Genomic DNA, 20,003 nt, shown 5'->3' with positions numbered 1-20,003 from the left:
CTTCTTTCTTAGAACTGCACGCCTGTGGAACTCTGTTCCGTCTACCTGCTTCCCACCGGACTACAACTTGGATGTCTTCAAGTCCAACGTTAACAAATTCCGAATGAACCGCCCCCTTAAGTTTACACTTCATCAAATATCCACACTAACGTAATGTACTGGCAATAACCCTTATCCCTGAGTGGCTTCCGGGCCTTGATAAGTGGTGATCACTGTGTAAAAAAAAAAACTTCTTTTTGTTTTTCTCCGTTTATTCTCATTTTCACTCAGGGATTCACAACGCTTTCTTTAGTTCTTACATCGTCTCTTAGTTAGCTCAGTCGAATACCTCAACGACTGACAAAGTCAACTTCTCTCTTGAACAGCTTCCACGTATTCTCTGACTCTTATTTGTACCCAAACCTACTCTTTCTTTGTTACCAGGTCAATTCCATTGTTTATTGTTTTTAAAACTGACTTCCTAAATCTATTTTATTACATAAATATCTATGTAATATTTTATTTAATGAGCCGCCTCCTAAAAAAGACAATACTATCATGAATGTAAGTTTAAAAATAAGACTGTAAGTAAAAATACTAATTAACAAGAATAAAAAAGCATTGGAAATGCAAAAGGATATAGAGATGGTATGCCAAAAAGTATACAAACAAGATAGCTATGAATGGCTAGGCACATGGAAATAGAATTACATCCAAAGTATAGCCCTATAGCTTTTTACAACCGTAATGATGGCACGGAATGAAGATTGGAGAAAAGCTATAGGGCTATACTTTGGATGCAATTCTATTTCCATGTGCCTAGCCATTCATAGCTATCTTGTTTGTATACTTTTTGGCATACCATCCCTATATCCTTTTGCATTTCCAATGCTTTTTTATTCTTGTATATATAGAATATATTCTATATAAAACATCTACATATTTTAAACGAACATATCTCCTTTTAGAAAGAATTACATAGCGTTGCTATGCTGTAATTAACGCGCTCAGTTAATTAAAATCGATGTGTTCACACGGAATGCGTTCATAAATCATTTTAGGGAGTTCATTAAAATAGGCTTGTTTGTTTGTTAATGGAATCTTCGTTCGTTCAAATTTAATTGGTGAAGTTGGAGAATTTTATACAATGTTTTTTTAAAAGATCGTACATTAAGCTATATCAAACGTGTCTTCATTCTTTTTTTTTGGGGGGGGGGTTATCGGGTTAAAGGGATAATTAGGATTCAGAAACATGATCCCCCGACGGAAATTTTATCTAAACACCTCAACGCTACCTCACCTTCTACTTGTGCTTTATTCCTCTCCATCCATTACGTTTTCTATCCATTTTTAATGTCCGATACTTGTTTTTTTTTTTCCTTTTGTGCTCATTATCCCCTTCTCTCTCTCTCTTTCTTCAATTCTCACGCTCGGTCTTTCTGCCTTTATTTAAAATCAAGAGTTTCAACACCTGCGGACGTGTGAAATAATATTATAAGCAAAAAAAAAAAAAGAAGAAAATATATATGATGTTGATTTTCCTGGTAAAGATTCTTTTATGGATCGAAAATTTGAATTTAATTTTGATATTTATTTGATATTTGATATTTATTTTTAAAAAACTTCTGCACTTGCCTGATCTTTTAATTGTTAAGTTTTGAATACATATTTTTTTCTCTCTCCTGCTTCCTTTCCTTTTTAACCCTTCTTCAAAGTGGCATGTTTCTTAGTAAAAAATATTCCCCTTTTTTTGCGGCATCAAGGTTTCTCAATTTGAGTTAAACCATTTTCAGTTCTTTATATATTTATCTCTCTCTTTCTCTCTCTCTATCTCTCTCTCTCTCTCTCTCTCTCTCTATATATATATATATATATATATATATATATATATATATATATATATATATATATCTTTCTATTTTTCTTAACTTATTCACCTTCTCTATTCCACTCTATATCTAACCCGTTTCTATTCCGTCTGTGACGAATGCAAGTATTTCTTTATCTGTTTACCATTAAGGACTTCGTCATCAGACATCTTTAAGCTAATGAGAGCACGGTATAGGCTGATTCGATGACATAGTGTTTGATTACTTTTGATGTTGATGTTTTTCGAACCATTTTGACTTTTCTTTTGATTTTATGACATTATAAATCTTCAGATATATTTCGTACGTAGTATAATACTTACTAGCCTAAAATCAGATGTTCAACAAAGATAAAGTTTTCACTTTGCTTAAAACATATAATATACAGACCAGCCTTAGCTGAGAATAGGTCGTTGTATAGTTTGCACTTTGCTTTCTATAGCTAGTGCCCATATATATTTCTATTGCTGTCCCTCGCCCTTCTTTTCACACATACGCAAAATTTTTGTCTGTGAAGATGATTATCTTACCATGTCTGTCTTATATCCTCTTACCCCCTTACCCCCTCTTTCGCTCTCTTCCTCTCTCTCTCTCTCTCTCTCTCTCTCTCTCTCTCTCTCTCTCTCTCTCTCTCTGTTCAGAGCTATTGAATTGAAAAACTGCCATTTTTTCTGAGTGAAAAACCTTCCTTCATTCTGCAACATCTACATTTCCCAAACTGAATCAGTCCAAGAACGGACGCGATAAAGCAATTTATTAATTCCGTCGACTTCTTTCCAAAAAAGATTTCTTCCTTGCCTTTTCCTTTTTATCCTCGAGACAACTTCCTTGTAGGTAAGAGCGTCTTCTCCAAACAGATTCCAACAGAAGAAGCCTTTCACGAATATATCGCTCATTCGAATCAAGAATTATTTCGAAGGGAAATTGAAGTATTTGCTGGCGAATATATATTTAAATCTACATCGCAGGTCGAGTGACGATAGGAAATTTTCGATGGAATAATGTTTTTTTAGGCTTTGTTCATTTTCAATTTACTTTTGCTGTATATAACTTTCATTTTTTTGTGCCAAATTAAATAACGTAATTATTTGATAGCACACTGTCACCAGCTTTAATGCAAAATGATTACAAATCATTGTTGTGGCAAACATAAGATCGACCACGTTGTTCACGTTAGCATAATCCCTTTTTGATATGGCATATCTTTAAGCTCATATTTTATTGGATTTGCAATTACATTTAATTCGAAACACACACACACACACACATACACACACACACACATATATATATATATATATATATATATATATATATATATATATATATATATATATATATATATATATATATATATGCTAGCAGGTCGCCCGGCGTTTACTGGTCGTAAAATACGCATAAATATTATATTTTAATTCATATAGGAACTGACACATGTGGATGCTTAATTCCGGAGTAAAATTTGCTATCAGGTCAAACCTTGCCAAGTCATTACCAACCCTTCCAAAGGAGTTTTGGATCCCCTAATGACATTAACTTTCAATCTTTAATGTGATACCCGTGACGTATTGATTAGCTGTTATGCTCCCACGTTAGACAGACCACAGCCGAAGAAAATGAATTTTACTAACAACTGAGAGGAATTGTCGCAAATGTGGGACACACGGACAAACTTGTACTATTCAGTGATTTTAATGCTCTTTTTTGTATGTATATATATATATATATATATATATATATAAGATATTTCAAAAATACATGAAAATGAATGAGTAATCAACAATAAAGCAAGGAAAGATGGTCTTCTGTCAAGAAGTTACAATCACCATATATATATACATATATATATATATATATATATATATATATATATATATATATATATAATTCATTTACTCACATAAAATTTATATACAAAGGTATAAATTTATGCGTAAACTTTAAGCATTTACTTCAAAAGTGCTCAATAAATAGGTAGAGCTAGTTAGCAATTTATAAAATATATATGGCGATTAAGCTACACTGAATATTCCGCGAATCATCCACACTAGGATTCTTCAGGCATAAGCCTGAAGAATCCTAGAGTGGATGAGACGCGGAATATTCATAATTATTATAATAATTAATAATATCATAATAATTATATATTATATATAATAAGCTACACTGAATATTCCGCGTTTTATCCACTCTAGTATTTTTTAGGCATATATATATGTGTGTGTTTGTGTGTGCTTGTGTGTGTGTGTGTGTGTTTATTTACGATCTATCAGGCTGTTAGATCGTAAACACGGTCCAACATCCGAAACATATGTAACCAAACAGATAAAACGGTAATAAAAAATAAAACACATATTTGCTCTGCAATAGTATTGAGCACTCTCTTCAGGTTTTGAATAATTACCAGTTTTACCAAATATATATATACATATATATATATATATATATATATATATATATATATATATCAGCAGATTAGATACATGATCAGCAGATTAGACACTTTTTAACTACCATTAATAATAATAATAATAATAATAATAATAATAATAATAATAGCAGCGATAATAACATTGACATATATTATTGTAACCAGATGCATGAGAATTACAAATTAGACGAAAAAATAATAAAAGATAGTGCACACAAACATGTCGTAATCACGAAAAAAAAACTCTAAAATAAGATTTATTATTTATTACAAAAAATTTAAAACTAGCCAATTACTAATAAAAAATAACCCTACATCCGGTGGCAGTATGCTGAAAACTAGAAATGCCGTGTACATCTTTAAATGCCCCATAGGAGAATGTGTCCCCAAAAATAATTTGTAAATTGGCATGACTCGAACCAGCACCTCCTGTCGTTTAACATGTCACCTGTCTTCCCGAATAGTTCAATCTATCAGCACCTCGTACCACACCACACCCCTAAAACTGAATTTAGAGACGTATTAATAAAAAAAAAACATGGTCATTTTAACTGTCTCATATTGCGAAGTGTGCCTCCCAATTTTTGAGGCATTGTTAATTCACATTAATAAACCAACGATTAACCAGACTCCAAATGAAACGGAGGGCACGCTCAAGTGCTTTTGAGTAATTTAGTGATTTTAATCGATTTTAATCGTCTTTTAATCGTCTTTTCATTTCATCTCTCTATTTTGATTTTTTCAATTTTATTTTTTTATTTTATTTATTTATTTTTTTTTTTACTACTCGCCCAAGGAGGACCAATGGATGTCGAAAACGTTCGCGATTACGGGAAATTTCTTTTTTCACTCGAAAAAAACGTTCGGAAAATGGTCCGACAAAGAGAAAAGGAGGATTATAAGAAAAATAAGCAAAAGTTGTCTGTGCTATTTATTTAATGAAACGTGCATAAAAGAAAAAATGCTGCCTAAATATACTAATATATATATATATATATATATATATATATATATATATATATATATATATATATATATATATATATATATGGACTCTCCCGTCAATTTCGACGTATGAGGTTCCGCCACAACAACAAAGTTGCGCGGAAAACCACGCAGTGATTGTTTATAGTGATGAAGGCTTTGTGTAGAACCATCCATACTTTTAGTATTACTGCTTAGCTCCGTCGGTGCAGATAACTGTCACAGAACAGAGTATACAGTAGATCTCATGTTTTTGCATCAGAGTTTCCTCCTCCTATGTTCATGTCTTAACGAAGACTGCGGGTGCATCTCTGCGGTGATTTAGCAAGAACCGGTCCGTCAACGTGATTGTGTTATATATACATACATATATATATATATATATATATATATATATATATATATATATATATATATATATATATATGTATATATATATATATATATATATATTATATGTATAATTAAGTATTTCCTTTTCAGATTAAAAATGTTTTAACTCTTTTTTAAAGTGTTTTTTAACATGTTTTATTAACTATTTGCTCTTATATATATATATATATATATATATATATATATATATAGTAATTTATAAAATATATATGGCGATTAAGCTACACTGAATATTCTGCGTTTCATCCACTATAGGATTCGTCAGGCTTATGCGCGAATTCTGTGGTTGCTTCTTGTTTTTATATATGTTGAGGATTTCTAGTTAGCCAATCAGCTTTCTAGTATCCACCGCGCCAATTCCTATCAGTCAATGGGCATGCATTTTATCGAACAAAGGGTCTGTTTTAGAACTAGGTTATTGGTTTAAGGTAGATCCTTTCCTTCCTTTTATATATATATATATATATAAATATACCTATGTGTACACACATACATGCACATATATATATATATATATAAATATATGTGTGATCGTTTATGTATATTCATGTTTGTTTAATTTATTTATTTGTTTGTTTTCTATTGTTATTGTTAGTTTTAAAACTATTTTGTATCGCTATCCTAGAGTAAGTTTTATTTTGTGAACACAGTTGTTTGCTATTTCTCGTCTACAGTTTAATAGATTTTGAGGTTCTTTAAAGTAAAGGATAGCAAATTTTTCATGGAGGCATAATTTATATGGGTCGTCTAAATGTCTGCACGTGGTAGCTTGTCTCATTATTTTCCATTCGACTACCGGCGAATGTCCGCTTTCTTTGAGTTCCCAGTATTTATTCGCTAGTGTTGTTTTTATACTGTGTTTTTTATTTTTGAATGTACTTTTGTGGTCATAGTATCGGGTTTTGAAATCTAAGGAAGTCATGCCTATGTAATATTTCTTGTTATTCGGGTTTTCTTTCGCAAATATTGTTGCTTGATAAACTACACTTTTTGTTAGACATTTATTTTGGACTGGGCAAAGTGTGCGGTGTCTACAATTGCATTTATCTTGTTCGTTATTATTATTTTTATTTATGGTATGGTTGTTCTTGTCCGGGAAATACTGGGAACTCAAAGAAAGCGGTCATTCGCCGGTAGTCGAATGGAAAATAATGAGACAAGCTACCACGTGCAGACATTTAGACGACCCATGTAAATTATACCTCCATCAAAAATTTGCTATCCTGTACTTTAAAGAACCTCAAAATCTATTAAACTGTAGACGAGAAATAACAAACAACTGTGTTCACAAAATAAAACTTACTCTAGGATGGCGATACAAAATAGCTTTAAAACTAACAATAACAATAGAAAACAAACAAATAAATAAATTAAACAAACATGAATATACATAAACGATCACACATATATGTATATATATATGTATATATATGTGCATGTATGTGTGTACACATAGGTATATTTATATATATATATATAAAAAAAGGAAGGAAAGGATCTACCTTAAACCACTAACCTAGTTCTAAAACAGATCCTTTGTTCGATAAAATGCATGCCCATTGGCTGATAGGAAGGGGCGCGGTGGATACTAGACAGCTGATTGGCTAACTAGAAATCCTCAACATATATAAAAACAAGAAGAAATCACAGAATTCGAACATAAGCCTGACGAATCCTATAATGGATGAAACGCAGAATATTCAGTGTAGCTTAATCGCCATATATATTTTATAAATTACTAACTAGCTCTACCTACGTATTGAGCACTTTTGGAGTAAATACTTAAAGTTTACGCATAAATCTATACTTTCGTATATTAAATTTATGTGAGTAAATGAAGTAGTTGAGTTGAGCATATTGAGAAGTGAAACACGAATTACCATTAGCATATAAGCGACGCTCTTTGTGTAAATAAATCGAGCGGAGGTATTTCAGACGATATCATAACATCGTTAAAAACTCACTACTCGTTCAAGCAGCCGCCAATAGCGTAATGGTTAGGAGCCTTGACTGCCGTACAAACGGTCGGGTTTCTATCCTGGCTTGAGGTAGTTGCCTGTCTAGCCACACTGATGAGCTGTGAAACAGCGAAACAGTACTGTATGTGGATGACTATAGTTCTCCTCACCTTGAGTTGAGCATATTGAGAAGTGAAACACGAATTACCATTAGCATATAAGCGACGCTCTTTGTGTAAACAAATCGAGCGGAGGTATTTCAGACGATATCAAAACATCGTTAAAAACTCACTACTCGTTCAAGCAGCCGCCGATAGCGTAATGGTTAGGAGCCTTGACTGCCGTACAAACGGTCGGGTTTCTATCCTGGCTTGAGGTAGTTGCCTGTCTAGCCGCACTGATGAGCTGTGAAACAGCGAAACAGTACTGTATGTGGATGACTATAGTGCTCCTCACCTTGAGTTGAGCATATTGAGAAGTGAAACACGAATTACCATTAGCATATAAGCGACGCTCTTTGTGTAAACAAATCGAGCGGAGGTATTTCAGACGATATCAAAACATCGTTAAAAACTCACTACTCGTTCAAGCAGCCGCCAATAGCGTAATGGTTAGGAGCCTTGACTGCCGTACAAACGGTCGGGTTTCTATCCTGGCTTGAGGTAGTTGCCTGTCTAGCCACACTGATGAGCTGTGAAACAGCGAAACAGTACTGTATGTGGATGACTATAGTGCTCCTCACCTTGAGTTGAGCATATTGAGAAGTGAAACACGAATTACCATTAGCATATAAGCGACGCTCTTTGTGTAAACAAATCGAGCGGAGGTATTTCAGACGATATCAAAACATCGTTAAAAACTCACTACTCGTTCAAGCAGCCGCCAATAGCGTAATGGTTAGGAGCCTTGACTGCCGTACAAACGGTCGGGTTTCTATCCTGGCTTGAGGTAGTTGCCTGTCTAGCCGCACTGATGAGCTGTGAAACAGCGAAACAGTACTGTATGTGGATGACTATAGTGCTCCTCACCTTGAGTTGAGCATATTGAGAAGTGAAACACGAATTACCATTAGCATATAAGCGACGCTCTTTGTGTAAACAAATCGAGCGGAGGTATTTCAGACGATATCAAAACATCGTTAAAAACTCACTACTCGTTCAAGCAGCCGCCAATAGCGTAATGGTTAGGAGCCTTGACTGCCGTACAAACGGTCGGGTTTCTATCCTGGCTTGAGGTAGTTGCCTGTCTAGCCGCACTGATGAGCTGTGAAACAGCGAAACAGTACTGTATGTGGATGACTATAGTGCTCCTCACCTTGAGTTGAGCATATTGAGAAGTGAAACACGAATTACCATTAGCATATAAGCGACGCTCTTTGTGTAAACAAATCGAGCGGAGGTATTTCAGACGATATCAAAACATCGTTAAAAACTCACTACTCGTTCAAGCAGCCGCCAATAGCGTAATGGTTAGGAGCCTTGACTGCCGTACAAACGGTCGGGTTTCTATCCTGGCTTGAGGTAGTTGCCTGTCTAGCCGCACTGATGAGCTGTGAAACAGCGAAACAGTACTGTATGTGGATGACTATAGTGCTCCTCACCTTGAGTTGAGCATATTGAGAAGTGAAACACGAATTACCATTAGCATATAAGCGACACTCTTTGTGTAAACAAATCGAGCGGAGGTATTTCAGACGATATCAAAACATCGTTAAAAACTCACTACTCGTTCAAGCAGCCGCCAATAGCGTAATGGTTAGGAGCCTTGACTGCCGTACAAACGGTCGGGTTTCTATCCTGGCTTGAGGTAGTTGCCTGTCTAGCCGCACTGATGAGCTGTGAAACAGCGAAACAGTACTGTATGTGGATGACTATAGTGCTCCTCACCTTGAGTTGAGCATATTGAGAAGTGAAACACGAATTACCATTAGCATATAAGCGACGCTCTTTGTGTAAACAAATCGAGCGGAGGTATTTCAGACGATATCAAAACATCGTTAAAAACTCACTACTCGTTCAAGCAGCCGCCAATAGCGTAATGGTTAGGAGCCTTGACTGCCGTACAAACGGTCGGGTTTCTATCCTGGCTTGAGGTAGTTGCCTGTCTAGCCGCACTGATGAGCTGTGAAACAGCGAAACAGTACTGTATGTGGATGACTATAGTGCTCCTCACCTTGAGTTGAGCATATTGAGAAGTGAAACACGAATTACCATTAGCATATAAGCGACGCTCTTTGTGTAAACAAATCGAGCGGAGGTATTTCAGACGATATCAAAACATCGTTAAAAACTCACTACTCGTTCAAGCAGCCGCCAATAGCGTAATGGTTAGGAGCCTTGACTGCCGTACAAACGGTCGGGTTTCTATCCTGGCTTGAGGTAGTTGCCTGTCTAGCCGCACTGATGAGCTGTGAAACAGCGAAACAGTACTGTATGTGGATGACTATATATATATATATATATATATATATATATATATATATATATAACTTACTGACTAAATGGTTTTCTAACGAATGAATTTTTTTGTATAGTTTTTAACCTTTAAAACTATACAAAAAAATGTATCATTCGTTAGAAAACCATTTAGTCAGTAAGTCATTCAATCACCTGCAATCACTGCATAAATTTGCTCTCTCGAATTCACTATAGTACCAAAATAATTTAATTTTTAAGGGATCATCACTTGTTTAACATGAAACACTGTTTCGGGGATTTAAAAGCAAAACAGTATATTACATCATGGCTCCCTAGCAGTGTTGATCAAACACCACCTCCCTTAATCTTAGGGAAAAAAACATGTTTCAAATATTAGATCTAGTTTCGTATTCTTAATTACTTATTTACTTATTATTTATTATTACTTATTATTACGGCGTTTGGGTTAGGGTTCATTAGGGACGAAAAAGATTAAGAGGAATTATAGAATGTTGAGAGAAGTTTTATTGAATTCTAAATAAATAAGGAGAACCTTGTTATATATAGTATGATATATAAGATTGTATATGGTCTTTAACATAGTGTTGAGATTAAGGGGTATATGTATTAGGGTTAAATTGGGGGTGTATTGTTGCTAGGTAATTTATTTTAACGGTTTGTGGGGTGTCTATTTTCTATGGAGTGGTCATTTTGACTGTTGCAACCTAAATGGCAAATGGCGGCTATAAAATCGCTTATAATTTAGGGAGGTTGTAAAATTGAAAGGTAATATGCGGCGATATTTTTAAGTTTCTTCTGTTATGATATAGGGAGTATGATTATAAGGTGGCGGCCGGATATTACGATGGCAATGAATATGAGTGCGTTTAACTTGATACAAAAGATTACAATATACCAAATAATAGTAGGGTAATTATAATAGTGAGAAAGATAATAATGAAAAGTATAATAATAGTAGCAATAATAAAGACGAAAATAAAATAGAAGTAAAATTGAAAATAAAAATAAAGATAAAGATAAAGACAAAATTAAAGATAAACATTAAAAATAAGCATTAAAAATAATATTACCAATAGCTGTGATAAAAGTAAAGTCAATGTTAATATTAATAACAGTGAAAATGAAGATAATGGTAGCGGATATGGTAGCAATGACGGGGATAATAATAATAATAACAGCAATAATAATAATAATAATAATAATAATAATAATAATAGCGGTAAAAACAAGACGGTAATAATAATGATAATGATAAAAATAATAGCAACATTACTACTACCACTACGTCCACTATCACCACCACCACTACTACCAATAATAATAATAATGATAATACTGTTAGTAACAATTACTAGGGGATGCGTGAAAGAAATGGATACAAACAAGTGGGGGGTCAGAATAGCAGGAAATGGGGTTGAGGAGTGAGGGGTAACTGTTCCCGTATAAAATACAATAAAGTAAAATAAAAGAATATATATATATATATATATTTATATATATATATATATATTTTCATTATACTTATATATATATATATATATATATATATATATATATATATATATATATATATATATATATATACACAGATTAAAAAAAATTAGATGTAGGATTAGCCGAGAAAGCGTAAGAGTTCGGTGAACAAAAAAAAACTTGGGTTTAATTTAAATTAAAGGATTGCTTCACTGGGAACGATAGTTTCAAGAGTCTACATTAAAACTTTAAATTTCTTTAAGTTCGATTATAAAGGCCATCAAATTTATGTTTTATGAACAAGCAAGGCCTAGAAATTTGAATACATACTTTCTCGTTTATGAACACGACTGACATGTCAATCCAATCGGCGTAACTACTTAAGGTACTTGGCCTTTTTGGTAAAGATCAAAGTGTAGTATCTGTTCCGGCAGATACTGCAAGCAAAGACCAGATGTGGGGGCAACCCCACATACCTGACCTTTAACCAGCTCCCATTTCCTACCTCTCGGGAGCTGGTCCCCTTTTACCCTTCCCCCTCCCTTCACTCCTCACATTAAAAATTGGCCTTGTGCCTAATTTGCTCGGTGGGGGAGCAAATAAATACCATCTGTTCCGGCAGATGCTGCACTTAAGATAATTTGTACCAGTCAATGGAGGGGAAACCCTCTATACTGGGACAATTATTATTTTTGGTAACCAGAGTGACCCCTTTTAGGGGAGCTGGTTTTTACCTCACATTAAAAACGGCCTTGTGCCTAATTTGCTCAGTGGGGGAGCAAATAAATACCATCTGTTCCGGCAGATGCTGCACTTAAGATAATTTGTACCAGTCAATGGAGGGGAAACCCTCTATACTGGGACAATTATTATTTTTGGTAACCAGAGTGACCCCTTTTAGGGGAGCTGGTTTTTACCTCACATTAAAAACGGCCTTGTGCCTAATTTGCTCAGTGGGGGAGCAAATAAATACCATCTGTTCCGGCAGATGCTGCACTTAAGATAATTTGTACCAGTCAATGGAGGGGAAACCCTCTATACTGGGACAATTATTATTTTTGGTAACCAGAGTGCCCCCCTTTTTGCCTACTTTAAGGGGAGCTGGTTTTTACCTCACATTAAAAACGGCCTTGTGCCTAATTTGCTCAGTGGGGGAGCAAATAAATACCATCTGTTCCGGCAGATGCTGCACTTAAGATAGTTTGTACCAGTCAATGGAGGGGAAACCCTCTATACTGGGACAATTATTATTTTTGGTAACCAGAGTGCCCCCTGTTTGCCTACTTTTAGGGGAGCTGGTTTTTTACCTCACATTAAAAACGGCCTTGTGCCTAATTTGCTCAGTGGGGGAGCAAATAAATACCATCTGTTCCGGCAGATGCTGCACTTAAGATAATTTGTACCAGTCAATGGAGGGGAAACCCTCTATACTGGGACAATTATTATTTTTGGTAACCAGAGTGACCCCTTTTAGGGGAGCTGGTTTTTACCTCACATTAAAAACGGCCTTGTGCCTAATTTGCTCAGTGGGGGAGCAAATAAATACCATCTGTTCCGGCAGATACTGCACTTAAGATAGTTTGTACCAGTCAATGGAGGGGAAACCCTCTATACTGGTACAATTATTATTTTTGGTAACCAGAGTGCCCCCTTTTTGGGGAGCTGGTTTTTACCTCACATTAAAAACGGCCTTGTGCCTAATTTGCTCAGTGGGGGAGCAAATAAATACCATCTGTTCCGGCAGATACTGCAAGCTATGACTAGCTATGACTAGCTATGACTAGCAAAGACCAGATGTGGGGGCAACCCCACATGCCTGACCTTTAACCAGCTCCCATTTCCCACCCCTCGGGAGCTGGTCCCCTTTTTCCCTTTCCCCTCCCTTCACTCCTCACATTAAAAATTGGCCTTGTGCCTAATTTGCTCGGTGGGGGAGCAAATAAATACCATCTGTTCCGACAGATACTGCACTTAAGATAATTTGTACCAGTCAATGGAGGGGAAACCCTCTATACTGGGACAATTATTATTTTTGGTAACCAGAGGTACCCCTTTTAGGGGAGCTGGTTTTTACCTCATATTAAAAACGGCCTTGTGCCTAATTTGCTCAGTGGGGGAGCAAATAAATACCATCTGTTCTGGCAGATGCTGCAAGCTATGACTAGCTATGCCTAGCTATGACTAGCAAAGACCAGATGTGGGGGCAACCCCACATGCCTGACCATTAACTAGCTCCCATTTCCCACCTCTCGGGAACTGGTCCCCTTTTTCCCTTCCCCCTCCCTTCACTCCTCACATTAAAAATCGGCCTTGTGCCTAATTTGCTCGGTGGGGGAGCAAATAAACACCATCTGTTCCGGCAGATGCTGCAGGCTATGACTAGCTATGACTAGCTATGACTAGCAAAGACCAGATGTGGGGGCAACCCCACATGCCTGACCATTAACCAGCTCCCATTTCCCACCTCTCGGGAGCTGGTCCCCTTTTTCCCTTCCCCCTCCCTTCACTCCTCACATTAAAAATCGGCCTTGTGCCTAATTTGCTCGGTGGGGGAGCAAATAAATACCATCTGTTCCGACAGATGCTGCACTTAAGATAATTTGTACCAGTCAATGGAGGGGAAACCCTCTATACTGGGACAATTATTATTTTTGGTAACCAGAGTGCCCCCTTTTTGCCTACTTTTAGAGGAGCTGGTTTTTACCTCACATTAAAAACGGCCTTGTGCCTAATTTGCTCAGTGGGGGAGCAAATAAACACCATCTGTTCTTCAGATGCTGCACTTCCATTTCTTGTTCTCTTTCGGTGGAGGAGAAATCCTTCACGACTGAGACAATTTTTATTTTTGTACCTTTTCTCCACGTTAAAAAACGACCCTGGTGTCTAACTCTGTTACGTGTGGAGGCATTGTAAATAGGTACTTAAGGTAGTAGTTCTAATCTCCAAGAGATGATGCAAGAAGCATAGTTTACAGCTGTCCGTTAAAATTCCATATATTTTGTTAGGGTGGTCTTGCATAGATACGTTGGTCTGGAGAATTCTTTATTCCTCCTAATTTAGAAGGCAAAAAAACTGTATTTGTTTAACGGAGACTCTTGTGATGGAAATACCCGAAACTGGACTGGTTCAACTGCGTTCAATCTAAGTTAGATTATCAGTAGGAAAGTTCGAAATGCCCTGGCATAAAGAGTTCCTTCCAGCCCCCATATTTTGCTTGTATTCCATTATTCAATAAATGATCCATTCTATATCTACCAATATATAGTTTTGTGACTTCATTTCATACTCTTGTTGCCCTATTATATATATATATATATATATATATATATATATATATATATATATATATAATAGGCAACAAGATTATGAAATGAAGTCACAATATATATATATATATATATATATATATATATAATGCACATAATACATATATATATATATAATGCACATAATACACACATATATATGCATAAACACATATATATACACAACAAAAGTCCAAAATTTATCCATAATGAAAGAAACAAAATTAAGTTTTCCAACAATCAAAGTAACCCCTCCCCATTTGCCCATTCTGCTGACAAATGTGGGTCGCATGGGCTTTAGGGGTGCTTTCTGTGCGAATAAGGACTCAAAATGCTTTATTTTTCCTCGCCAACAGCCAATCATTCATAAAACCAGATGGCAAATTTAGAGAAAAAATAAATAAAACTTTCTGAAATTAACAGAAGTTTACATTACAAGTAACAGGAGGAAAATAAGTTAAAACGACCAAATGAATTCGTGTAAAATTATCGATGACCAGGATATGTCAGCGGCCAGCCACAATTCGGTCGAAGAAATAAAATGTAATCGCTATCCTGTTCAGAAAGAAAAAAAAAGGGAAAAAAACTGTGCAATTTTTATCCCTGTGCCAGTTCAAAGAAAAAAATATGTGACATTTGCTCATCGGAACAAATGACAAAGAGGGGGGACATATGTGATATATCATGAATATTCATTATATAATGAAATTATATAATGAATATTATATATTTTTTAAAATTTTATAGCAAGCCCCACTCTCCCCAATGGTTTACTTCTAGTTGTGCAGCTGCCATTACGCAAATCCAGCATGCATACCATAGATGACACCGACATAAGTCCAGTTCAAATAGACAAAAGTATATAGAAGCCAGAAGTAACTGTAAGAAAGAAATAGTGACAGCTAAGAGAGAATTTACTGAAACCACCAAAAAACGCATCGAAACAAAGAAATTAGGTGCCCGGGACTTCTGGAAAATCTACAACAGTGTAGTAAATAATGGGTAATCAACTATTACCCCACTATCCAACAACCATGAACTTGTTTGTTCAGCAAGTGAGAAGGCTAACATGCTTGCCAGTCGGTTTGCCTCCAACTCCACACAGGACTCTGCTAACCACCCCCTCCCTGACTTTCCTTTGCGGACAGGCGCCACACTAGACGATCTGAAAATCATCCCTGCTCAGCTGCATGCTATCATAAAAAATCTTGACACTTCAAAAACATGTGAACCTTATCTCATCCCAGCTGTGCTATGAAAAGAAATGCTCTGCCGAAGTAGCTCCAGTTCTCTCCAAACTCTACAACAAATGCCTTAATGAATCTTGCTTTCCTGGCTGCTGGAAAACTGCTTCTGTTGTACCAGTATTCGAGAATTCTGGCAAAAGAACTGACCCGATAAACTATCGCTCCATTAGCCTCCTCCCACTTTTCGCCAAAATATTTTAAACCATCATCTTACAGATACTAAACTTCTGACTGACCAACAATATGGATTTAGTCAGGCCCGTTCCACAGCAGACATCCTAACTGTAATCTCTGAACATATACCATACACTGGACAAAGCAGGGGAGGGTAGAGCGGTAGCTCTAGATATATCTAAGGCTTTTGATAGGGTATGGCATGAAGGTCTTCTCAGGAAAATCATATCATACTGTTACATGATAAATAAAAAAAAATATGGAATTAGTTAAATGTAAATATGAAAGGATAGTAAAGGATTCGAACTTGCGAAGCTACATTTGGAATTGAAAATTCCAATCATAAGTTAAAATAAATACAGAATATTATTGGAATAAGGAATTGCGATTGTTTAGCTTACATATCTGTATATGGAAAAGGAATGTAATAATGAAATTTGTTTCTGTTAAGGAATTTAATCGTCAATTGAAATTGTAAACATATTTTGTAAAAGTGTTATTTGAAAAATAGGTTACTGAACTCGGGGTCATGTCAAGTTTGGCAATGTGACGCATATCCTCCAACGTGCTTTATGAGCACATGTTTAATCATGTGATTACGTGACGAGTTCTCAATATAGGTAGAGTTTTTAGATGCAGTCTGAGAGTCTGGGAGAAGAGTCGGAGAGAAGCAGAGAGGTTCAGACCGATTCTCCGTTAGAATCAAACACCCTCTAGAAGTGAGAGCGTTTTAGAAATAACCATGTAAAGAAACTCAAGCGAAATCGTGGACCTGTCATGAAATAAAGGACGTTATGATCTTTGTGTATCTGTGTTCATCAATACAACCAAAAAGGTAACGTGTTTATATTATATGCACAACTGTCAAAAGGTAAATGTCAAACGCACTATCTCTCGATCTATCTATCAAGATATTCATAAATCTCCTCTCATTGAATTGGTTCTCTTGTAGTAACATGTACACTGTCTATTATATATATACGGAAGTCTCCCTCTCTCTCTCTTTATGTATACCTGTTTATGTCTCCAATATGCTATCACACAACATGAACCTCTAAGACACTACTAAGACTGTCTCTATCTCTCTAAGACTCTCCTAAGACGAACAACAACAACAATACAAATACATACATTATCCCTTCAAAAAGATAACCATTACATAACAATATAGGAAAATATTTAACATAATTAAATCCTTCTTAGATAAGAGAAAAATCCAGGTTGTCCTCGACGGTCGTACATCTAAACAATATGATATAAATGCGGGAGTGCCTCAAGGGTCTATCCTTGGACTTCTATTATTCCTAAATGACCTTCCTGACAAAATTGTTTGTGAGATGGGTATATATGCTGATGACACCACACTCTATAACAGGCATGACAGGGTATGGCATGAGGGTCTCCTCAGGAAAATTAAATCATACGGTATCACTGGTAGAATACTTAACATAATTAAATCCTTCTTAGATAAGCGAAAAATCCAGGTTGTCCTCGACGGTTGTACATCTTAACAGTGTGATATAAATGCGGGAGTGCCTCAGGGGTCTATCCTGGGACCTCTATTGTTCCTAATATTTATTAATGACCTCCCCGACAAAACTGCCTCTGAGATGGGTATATGCTGATTACACCACACTCTATAACAGGCATGACAGGAAAACAAATGAACACATATCTAAAGAAATGGCAAAAACACTAGAGGATGACCTCCAATCTGTAGTGGAATGGGGACAAAAATGGATGGTCAAATTCAATGCTGCTAAGACTAAACTTGTTTCCCCTCAATAATTACAAGAAACCTTCTCTACCACCAATAGCAATGGCCAATGATACTTTATCTGAAAGTACATCTTTTAAACTCCTCGGCCTCACGTTCACAGGAAACATGAGTTGGAACAATTACATTGAGCGTATTGCCCGGATCGCTGCGAAGAAGGTAGGCTCTCTCTACCGTGCTAGAAAGCTACTAACGCCCGAAAGTATCCTGTACCTCTATAAGGCCATCATTCGCTCATGTATGGAGTATTGTTGTCATATTTGTGCTGGTATATCCGCTACTAATCTCTTGTTCCTGGACAAAGTCCAAAAGTGAGTTGCCAACCTAATAGGTCCTGAATTGTCATTTAAGCTTCAGCCTTTGTCCCATCGACGAAATGTTGCATCCCTCTGCCTGTTCTACAAATACTTTAACGGTGAATGCTCTGACGAACTGCAAACACCTGTACCCCCGACGTAAATTCCCCCTGACAAACCCGACAAGCAGCTAAAGCCCACCCTTTCACAGTAGAGATCCCTAGATGTAAGAGAGCTTTCTACTCCAGTAGTTTCTTTCCCAGAACTGCTAGACTTTCGAACTCCTTTCAAGTGTAACGTGAACCGACATCTTGCTGCCCAACTCCCTACATAGTACCCCTGTAGTTTATGTCCCTGATAGTAGGCCCTAAATCGAAGTGGCGATGTGCCTTGTTTGGAGTGAAAATGTTATATATATATATATATATATATATATATATATATATATATATATATATATATATATATATATATATATATATATATACACCTTTCGGTCTGTGTTCAACTAAAAATCAGAAACTACCAAACATACATATACTAATCCGTACTACCCTGAACAAATGATGACAAAAAATATGGGTGAATATTATTAATTGATATCATTATTAATAAATATTTATTGATATCATTATTGATAAATATTATTAATTGATATCATTATAAATAAATATTATTAATTGATATCATTATTTTTAAATATTATTAATTAATATCAGTAAAATTAAATATTAATTGATATCATTATTGATAAATAGTATTAATTGATGTGAGTATTGATAAATATTATTGATTGATACCATTATTGATAATATTATTAATTGATACCATTATTAATAAATATTATTCATTAATCATTAGTGGCAAATATTAATCATTGATATCATAAATTATTAATTTATATCAGTATTCATGAATATTATTAAATAAGGAGTAATTTCAAATTTAAATTCGAGTTTTGTTTTTAGATAAACACGACAGCAGATCACATTCGATGGCCATTTTGTTTGATTTAGCTTATTCACATATAATGCTGACACGTTTCAAGCGTGCTTTTCTTAATTTTAAATACATAATACTAACTGTATTTTAAACGGAAATGCTCTCTCGTCTCCATATATAATATTTTGATTGCAGAAATTCCCCTCTGGACCAAATTACCGTAGGTTATCACGAGCAGAGTCCACATACAAATTTATTATTTCTAAACTATTATCCACACTCCTATGTAACTTTGGAACATCGTTTTATACATATTTATTCGTTATAATAAAATCCTACATTGCATCCTAGGAGAAACATCATCACGATCGCCAATATCTTTAGAGGAAGCAGTTCCTATTTTCCCTACCAAATCCAAAGTCCTCTCACCGCCCCCAGTCAAGACTGAGAAGATATATACACATTATAGCTATATTGCCTTGACACCTTTCTTAACTGGATAATACACTCATAGGCATACAATTACCTTTCTACTCCCCGATTCAAAAGAATAATAATTTCTCCCTACCAACATTCTAGCTATTTTCATTGACTAATAACATAATAATCTATTATTCCAGAATAAATACCTTCTTACAAAAAACGAACACGTCAGGCCTTTACAAATATGGAAGCTCTCTGCACGGAGCAATAGTTTTATGAATATTAAACCTAATACACAATTATTAAACGCTCACA

This window comes from Euprymna scolopes, chromosome 11 (genome assembly GCF_053919585.1).
Source record: "Euprymna scolopes isolate OS-2025 chromosome 11, ASM5391958v1, whole genome shotgun sequence".
Classification (NCBI taxonomy): domain Eukaryota; kingdom Metazoa; phylum Mollusca; class Cephalopoda; order Sepiida; family Sepiolidae; genus Euprymna; species Euprymna scolopes.
Note: the sequence above shows the minus strand (reverse complement) of the source record.